This window comes from Varroa jacobsoni, unplaced genomic scaffold, assembly GCF_002532875.2.
Source record: "Varroa jacobsoni isolate VJ856 unplaced genomic scaffold, vjacob_1.0 scaffold_283, whole genome shotgun sequence".
Classification (NCBI taxonomy): Eukaryota; Metazoa; Arthropoda; class Arachnida; order Mesostigmata; family Varroidae; genus Varroa; species Varroa jacobsoni.
In genome coordinates, this window is record NW_019213185.1 from 39,388 (window position 1) to 48,173 (window position 8,786).

General features: G+C 42.9%; 1 protein-coding gene across 3 annotated transcripts in view; it reads right to left on the minus strand.

Moving 5' to 3' along the window:
* Nucleotides 1–8,786, minus strand: part of LOC111258984 (beta-1,4-N-acetylgalactosaminyltransferase bre-4) — a 47,338-nt gene extending 38,552 nt beyond the window's left edge. For 2 of the 3 annotated variants that reach the window (XR_015310389.1, XR_002679340.2), the window contains exon 1: nt 6,330–8,786. The gene's annotated coding sequence lies outside the window, so the exon portion shown is untranslated. The remainder of the gene's footprint in view (nt 1–6,329) is intronic. The other variant, XM_022830627.2, reaches the window with a different exon arrangement.

Sequence of the window (8,786 nt, forward strand, 5' to 3'; positions counted from 1 at the left end):
GAATAGGAACGGGTTTGAAGTTGAGAATTAATTAGTCAAAGTGACGGATTTGGAAGCCTCGATAATTACCTATTATAAGAAGAACTTTAAATAGTTACATTCGCTAGCGAGTTGTCAAATTGCCTGTGACCACGCATTCAGCCTTGTGTTGAGAAAGCTAAAAACGTTGATTTGTGACCCAGCATTGCTCGTAAACGCGTCTATTATTTAACCCGTTGATTTAACGGTGTTTTACTATTTCATACCTCGCTAACTTCTATGCAATAACTACAATCACTGTCGACCATTAGGGACTGCGTATGCTGTCTTGCAATGTTTAACTACAACGTTGAAGATGACAACGGCGGCTCGTTCAACGTTTGAACAATAATGAATGGGATTTAAGTGTCTCTCTGCTTGGTAACTCTGCGAACAAGTTTTGTGAAGGGGTCACGTGGGGCAATCGTTACAGAGTATTCGTTATTATTATTACGCGATTTGTAACTAAATTACTCGTTCGGGTGTTTTGAATCGAAATAAGGTCACGGCATGTAACTTGCACTTGGAAGCAGACGAACTAGATATTGACCGAAACCAATTACTTAGGCCATATTGAAAATAAATGATTTACTGCTACGGGCCACATGCAAACTGGACGTTTTTCACTGATTTTATGACTCATTGGCAAGTGTGAGGGTATAAGTGACCCAGTTCATGTCTGACTGCCCAGTCTATTAAAAGTTCACTTCTTTCTTTTAATCAGCTTTTTTCTCGATTGGTTTTCTGTACCTTTGGTTGGTCATGTTATTTTCTCTCATATCGTTTATATTGCTCGCTACTTTAGACGATCTAATCCATAGCACAGAAACCATTATACATTCAGATATGTGCAGCAGGTACTTTCACATATGTGCGTGCAACAGTACTTCCCCAATGTCCCAAGGAAGAAAACAACTCGGAAATTAGGGAAGATGAAACCACTGGACTTCGTCTGATTTCGTTTATTTTAGTCTTTTAGGTTTGTTGTACAGTTTAGAGGTTTGTTGGTACCCTGAACGCATCAAGTACTTATCTAATAAAATTCGCCGCGTTCGATTGTGTCGAAGTATTTCAACATCCATAAGGAAGTTGAAGCTCTACAGAAATATGTTGCATTCGTAAAAACCGTAGAAGATTAAATCATGTTTGTGACTAATTATACGTCAGATTGTGTTTCGTGAAAACCCTTTAGACGAATTTTGTTAAAATGCGTAACTTTCATCTCTTTTGTTTCTTACGATCATCACTAAATTAAGGAAATAATTTCAGCAAGACAGCGCAAAATTGCCATTGCAATCGATGCAGGCTCTTGGCGCCATTAAGAAAGCCGGGTGTAATAAAAAAAATAGCAGAGAAGAATCTTCCATCAGCCGCTGTAAGCGATCCTGTGATCGGACATAGGTGTCAACTTTGAGGTTCGTTTAAGACCATATAGCTCAATAAACTATTATATTAGTAAATATTTCACGCAAATGTACAATCTGTATCATTCATCATTAAATTATTCATCAAGCAGGGCGTATCACGTTTTTCGCTTAATTAAGTAGAGGCCTCTGATAATTAAGAGAACCAATCGGAAATTAATATACAGACAGAAATGGTACACCACGTTACTTAACTGGAAATTAAAAAAGTTAGTAAAAAACGGCATAGTGACATAAGACGTGAAATTTATATTTGATTTCTTAGAGGATTTTTTTCCTAATAACCATATAAAAATCTCTTAAACAATATTCCTGCTCGTCATCGTAGCGCCTCATTAGCAACTCAAAATATTGTTGCAATGATTTTTTTAATTAATGGCGTAAGAAGTACGAGGGGGGTACGAGGGAGTGCGGAGGGTTATTTCACAACCCTCCGCACTTGTACTTAAACCGTTTCCCAGAACAAAATAAAGAAACTCAAATAAACAGTTCAAAAAACTCAAGAACAATTTTATTGCTGGCAATTACATTACACTGTTGTTGGTGGGTTCTCATAAAAAAACCCTAATAATTTTAATATACGACGCTTTGATAAAATATATATGAAAAACACTATATATATATATACTAAATATAGAAACCTATAATGAAGAGGTCTAAAAAAAATACGAACCTCAATAATATGAACGATATGTTGGAAGTTCGATAGCCTCGAGGTCAACCAGTTTCTTTAGGCATGGATTTTCAAGTCTATCGATACTGAGATATGCAGGTTGGTGTCAACATTGCACACATTAATTCGTCAATAAAAGTGAAAATGTTATTGACCCCCCACCCATCCCCCTTCGTTCACCCCCGGAATTGAGTTATTGCTTTCAGACAAAATAATTTTCATATGTATGTTTTGATTCCTATTTTCCTATCCCGGATTTTCCGGATATGATCTAATCATATATCACAACCGATTATTTACATTTTATAAAAGTTCAACTTGTTCGATAACGAAGTTTGCTTGTCCCACAAAAAGCCACCTCTCTGGCTTACTTTAAATACTAATCGATTGTAGACGTAACCACAGTGCACGGTGCGCCTTTCTATCGTCTAATATTATTATCTGAATGGGCATTCTATCTTTATCTAGCAACACACATTTGACGGCAATATAGTTTATTGCACTAGGACATATTAGTATACAATTATTAATGTATTCCAGGCAACGTATCCACCCGTTCGGTTTATGTGGAAACAGGCCCAGTCGAGGCCACTATTTGATCTCCTGCTGTGCATAGCTACTATTATCTATATCACGACAATGTCCACACAGATGATGGCAGTCCGGCTTATGTTACTATCTGCTAGGATAGGCGCACCAAACGAGCACTGATTCCAGTCATAACTGTCCAGGACAGATAAAACAGTGTCATATTCTGTTCCTATTACCTTAACGTTTAGGCATAGCTGGCTGAGCCTGATGTTCTACGGTTCGCTGACCTCTGTTCTGACAGTGGCTGATGTTAACGGTGCACTTGCTGGACCACCGAAAATAACAATAAGACAAATACATATGTTGTGAATGCTTCGCGTTATGCATGGCTTAACTACAATAGAAGAAATTTAAACGGCGAACTAGCCTAAAGCCGTCCTTCGCCCCCGCTTTGTTTCTCCGAGTTTTCTCTCTTGTACCTTGCCCTCCGTGGACTATTTGCGTGTAACAGCACTGCAACAGCTTAGTTTCACAATATGGGTTCGCCCTTGAAAAGAAGTGTCTTCCGTTTCGAAAACGCGGCAGCGTACGAATCCACCGGGTTTGCCTCAGACGAATACAGATTCGTGCTCCTCGTTTTAAATAGGCACATGACTCAAATACGGCTGTAATAATGGCCACTAGTATTCAATTTCTGCACTGTGGTTCACCTCGTCTATGTGTAGTCTAGCCCGCCAAAGTTGACGGCATTTGTTTTTCACAGGTATGTTCCGGTCGAGTTTCATCGTGGGTATATCGACAGTCTATGTTACAAATACTCACTGCTATATGATACTTGATAAACGCAAGCCAAAGCGTTTGTAGCTATTTTTATGGCTATCATATGTACGTATCAACTGATGACAACTGTGTTGTTTGAGGGTTTCAGAAGTCATTGTGTCTACCAGCGTACATTAAACTATAAACCCGCGAAATAGTATATACTGCGAGTAGAATCAACACTATGTTTAGCTGAAACATTTGGTAACGGGATGACATCCACCTGCCACTGAAACCAAAGTAAATAAATATTCCCTCTGTACTGCAACTTTACTTCGCCACTGCCTTTTGGCCTAACTAATGTTCGTATCGTATTTGAATCAGATCCGAATAGATCTCAGACATTCCGGTATAGCTATAATCATAGCTTGACAACGACTAAATAAAAATATTCGTACTTTCTCCTGCCTTCGTTTGTATTCTTAAAGAAGCCCTCTCTTGCTTGGCGGAAAGGAAGAAGATGATGAAAAAAATAGGATGACATTTCTAGCAGTACTTTTGGGGGGTCTTCGCTTTGTGTACTCGTTTGTCAAAGTTTCAGCTACCTCCAAAATTTAGTAGCCTTCCTTAGCGGTTGTGTGGCAGTCAGGTCCCAATCAGATAGGGCTCCTTTCACTTTTCTCAGAGATCCTGCTGGGCGGGTTTCACTGAAAGAAATGGCCGAGCTCTCTCTGATGATGAAACATAGTTTCTGCAGCAAGTAGACGCGCCGCAAAGACGTTTGTTTCACCGTAAAGACGACTAAGGGACCCACGTCTGTATGGCAGTAGTTATCGTAGGCGTCGAGTATCGATTCACTAAATAAATGGTAACATGACTGATGAAGCTTTACGCGTGTAGTCGCAAAGAGATGCTCGAAAAAATACTGTTGTACATATGTTGATATGATCAAATACGTAGTGATGCAGACTCCTGTACATACGTCATATATACCGTCATATATCGCTATTGGGTGTATAGTATTCAAGGCGACATTGCTTAGCGCGTATGTCTTTTAGAATCCACTTAACGAGTAAGTATCTCTTTTGTACAGCTGTGTACACGCTAGTGGTATAATTGAGATTTCTATCGGTAACAAAACTACCTAGGGACACTCGAAGCAGCTGTTCTACGTTCACGGCGTTTTAAATTCATGGCAGGCATTCAACACTGCATCACCAGCGTTGAACGACGTCAGCTTTACGTGTACACTGGCAGTTCACAAACAGCGCAAAACCGTTTTCTTCAAACTCTACCATCAGACTTAACACGCACCGCTTGTCCAGAGGACTTAAGCAAACGTGTCATTCGTGTCTGTGTTTCCTTCTCTTTTTCAGGTCGTAATTACTCAAACCGATAGCCTGCTATTATAGTATACAGAACTGCGATAGCGTAGTCGGAAAAGGCAACACCGTTCCCCAAGCTTAGCCCTGCCTCAGCGATTGCCAAAGCGACCGAAGCGCTCGGTTATCGAAAACAATCGATCGGACGCTAAACTGTACTGGCTTGTTTTTTGAGCTTCTGACGACAGGTATAGAGTAAATGATATAAAAGCATGCATAGAGTTAGTGCAGTGTAATATACACTCGTGCTTGTATTCTTGTAGCCATACGAAACACTAGTAGCAATAGTTTAACTGCGAACAAGGCGCTAAGGTTCGCAACCTTTAAATTGGTGTAGGTCCTCACCAACTCGAAGCAAAATCTATGCGAGACAGTAACGCAAGATTAACGAACAACCGTGTGTCCGATTGATTCTTTTTTAATATCAGTACCAAAGTGATCTGAAATCTGAACGCAGTACAAAGCTGATAGAATATTAATACTATTCATAGGTAATACTGGTAGGTAAAATCAACTAGAAACAAACTCGTAATCGGTTGGTTATTAGGGGAGAAGATAGCAACAATGCGCCCTTGGTTTACCTAATGAACCACGTCACGTCTACGTTTAAGCTTAATGTATTCGTTAAACGCACGTAAGGTGTTTGCCGTCATACGTCAGAAAGATTCCGATTAGCAACGAACTCGCTTCCCGTTGGTCGTCCTTATTTTTTTCCGCGTATCACTATGTGGTGCGGACGCTATGAGGTTAAACGGCCTATTTCAAACATATAACAGCGCGTTTTGGCTAATACCAGAAAAACAGCAGAAAGCAACGCTGTACCACCATGTCGTGTCAGTGTCCTTGGAGAAATAATTTAACAGTAAAAAGTTGAATTTTACATTAGTATATTGCGTCAGACTATCTTGATCAAGACGGGGCTGTAAAAGCCCGACAAAGATTCTCGTATCGGCGTTTTTCGCTATCTAAAAAAATCAGCTACCCAGCTGATTAAAGCACATTGAAAAAGTTCAGCTTTTAGTGTTAAATTACGGATATCGACAGGATGCGTCGACGCAGCGCAGCGTCAAGTTAGCTTATGATATTTTCCCGCTAACGTGCATGATTCGTCTCCCCCCAAATTTTCCCCACCACCTGATGGCGTTCTAGATTGAATAACCGAAAATGGAACCCGCACATATATGCGAAAAAAAGACGACTCGAACGGAAGCGAGTTCGCTGCTAATCAGACTCGTCATGACCGTGACGGCCGGCCAGCTTATATTTGTTGAATGAACGACGTAAACTTGAACGTTATCGGGTAACACCCTATGCACATGTGACCTCAGTACGTTGTATCATTCCGTCTATTTAGTGTATGTCTTCGAGGAGTGAAGCAGCTCTAATAAGAATTATCAATAATAAAGGGGGCAAGCAAGTGCTGCGAGCCTGTGTCCTACACAATGACGTGAGCACTCGACCAGTCTTGAACCAGTATTACCGTCATAGTCGACATCTCCCCGCCGTTACCTAAGCACCTATTATAAGCATTTAGTGACGTACCTTTTATCGCATGGTGCTTTCTTCGTGCATGCAATGGTCTTGATCGGCGGCACGACGGTAGCCGTCTCAATCAGCCAGAGGTATCCCGCGTAGCAGCGCGTAAAACGCACTCGTAGGACTCCGAATCGAGTTCCATTCTCGAATTTTAGTTGTCCAACAATGATAAACAAATAACGGCGATTAAAGTCACTCCTGTTGTCTCCGTTCGAGGCTTGATTCTAGGAGAATGAAAAACAACCTGCATGCACCACCGTCTTCAAATGAATCGCATACAACTCATGAATAGACGAGGTACCAATAAGATATGATACCAATATCTCTGAATGCATTGCTGCCAGGCGATACAGCGTACCGCTCGAAGCTTTGGCAGGCAATTTTTCGACTATCTGTTATCTTTGAGCTGTGCCAATGAATTTTGTTTGGGTCGTGTTCAAACGCCACACGCCATCAGTAAACGGCGTGGCGTATACATTTTTTGTTCTTTTATTTTTTCGTCTTCAGCTGTTATTGGAGTAGTACAGCAGAGTATCGACGTCCCGTCATCCAAAAGACTGACTGACTATTGGCGGCAAATTGCCTGGTAACCACCAACGTGTACAAGCAAACAGCTGTTGAAGATGCCAAAATTCTGACGAGGTGGCGGAGATTTTTCGACCCGGCTAGTACTCACGAGTAACGCTTCTAGATCCGATTCAATTTCATGCCACGCATAAGGGAACTCTTCTGCGCAGCAATTACTCTTATCGTTGTTACAGACACGATCGAGTAATCACGAACAGTATCGCGCTACCACAAAGCCCAATGCGACAAACATGCGTCTACCATTTCGATGTCATTTCGAAATACTTCTTTTATTTTCGCTTGTTGTTCATGTTGTCCATCTGGGTGTTTACACAAGTGATACCCTTGACCCGAGTTAGGCGGCGGGTGAATAGCGGTTATGGCACTGATCATCGATAAGAGAAGCTAGAATGCAGGAAAACTTGCAAAAATAGGTGCTGCTCTCAGTGTTGTTATCCAGATGCTCTGCGAAAAAGACAGTTCGCAATTGCTCCATTAGGTCGCAACGTTTGGCGTCGTCACGGCCACGCACCGAGGGAGATCATCAGGCGACGAGTGACAGCTCTGCTAGGAACACTGGCGATTGAATGGCACCTAATAGCTTCGTCAGTGAAGGGGCTTTAAGGCCGCGCTGAGAAATATGTGGCCACAACATTTGAAAGAAAATAGAACGGGCCGCTGTAACAACTTGGCACACAAATATTTTTTTTAATAGGAGACTATCATAGTCAAGCATATTGCACGCGCTCTCCAATTTCGTTCCAATTATTTCGTTACTTCTGCCGGCTGTATTTTCGAGTGAAACCTACCGCTGCATAGTCTCTATAGGAAACACTGATAGACTGGCGTCAGCACGCATGGCGGAGACGCTCAAGAATTAAACTGGGCTATCACTAGCTGACCCACTAACACACGACCACGAACACCCTTGCAGCTATCCGTACTAGAAGGAGCCACTTAATGGTGACAAACCTATCTTCAGTCACCATCAACGCCACTATCAACAGCACCGTATGCGGGAAACAGACAACAGACAGCAGTAAGCGGCTACTTAGCGCGTACACACCTGACTTTCTGCGAGCGGATCAAATCTGCGCACAACAATACTACATGACACTGCACGTCAAAGCACCGCGTCTTTCTTCGTCTTAACAAATCAAACTTCCAATCCAATAAGATCTGAAATACGCGAGCCGCAAACTCCGACTACTCTATCACCAGCGGCTATCTATTAGCGAGGGAGTCGCTACTTCTGCTGCCGGCCGGCTACCTCGACGGACGGTCTGTTTGTCTGTCCGGGAAACTCAGCCAAAGCGTGTACGCCTCGCGGCGTGCGGGATCGTGCACCGAACTGCTGCCGATACAGACACTACTGCAGCCGCTACCGCAAGGAAGAGAGAGAACGCAAACGACTCTTCCCAGAATGAGAGTGACGACGGCGCCGGCGGCGGCGGCGGCGGCGGCAGCAGCGGCCGCTTGCCGCAATGGCACTAATGGTACTCACAGCCACTCGGCACCAGAGGCAACGCAGCTCATGGCTGTGTCAAACTGCTGACATTAATAGCACTGGAACCGGCCTGTCTTAGGCCGGAGACTACACGGCCAGGCAAAGGTACGGGAGGCAGTAGATTCGTGGTACCGCTACTGGTGGTAACCTGTTAGCATTAGGTCTCTGTCTCGTGGTCGGGCGCTACACGGTACAGATGAGTGGTAGGTAGACTGGCTAGGCAGAGAACACACCGAGGAAGCACCATAGAGATTGCTGACTCGCTAGTGCAATCGAGAAGAGCGCAAGACAGTGTTGTTACTGTGCGAACTGCTTTCAGTCAAAAACACGGCCCTGTTGCCATGAAAACCGCGCGGCGACAGCCAGATTGACAGCTACTACGAGCAGTC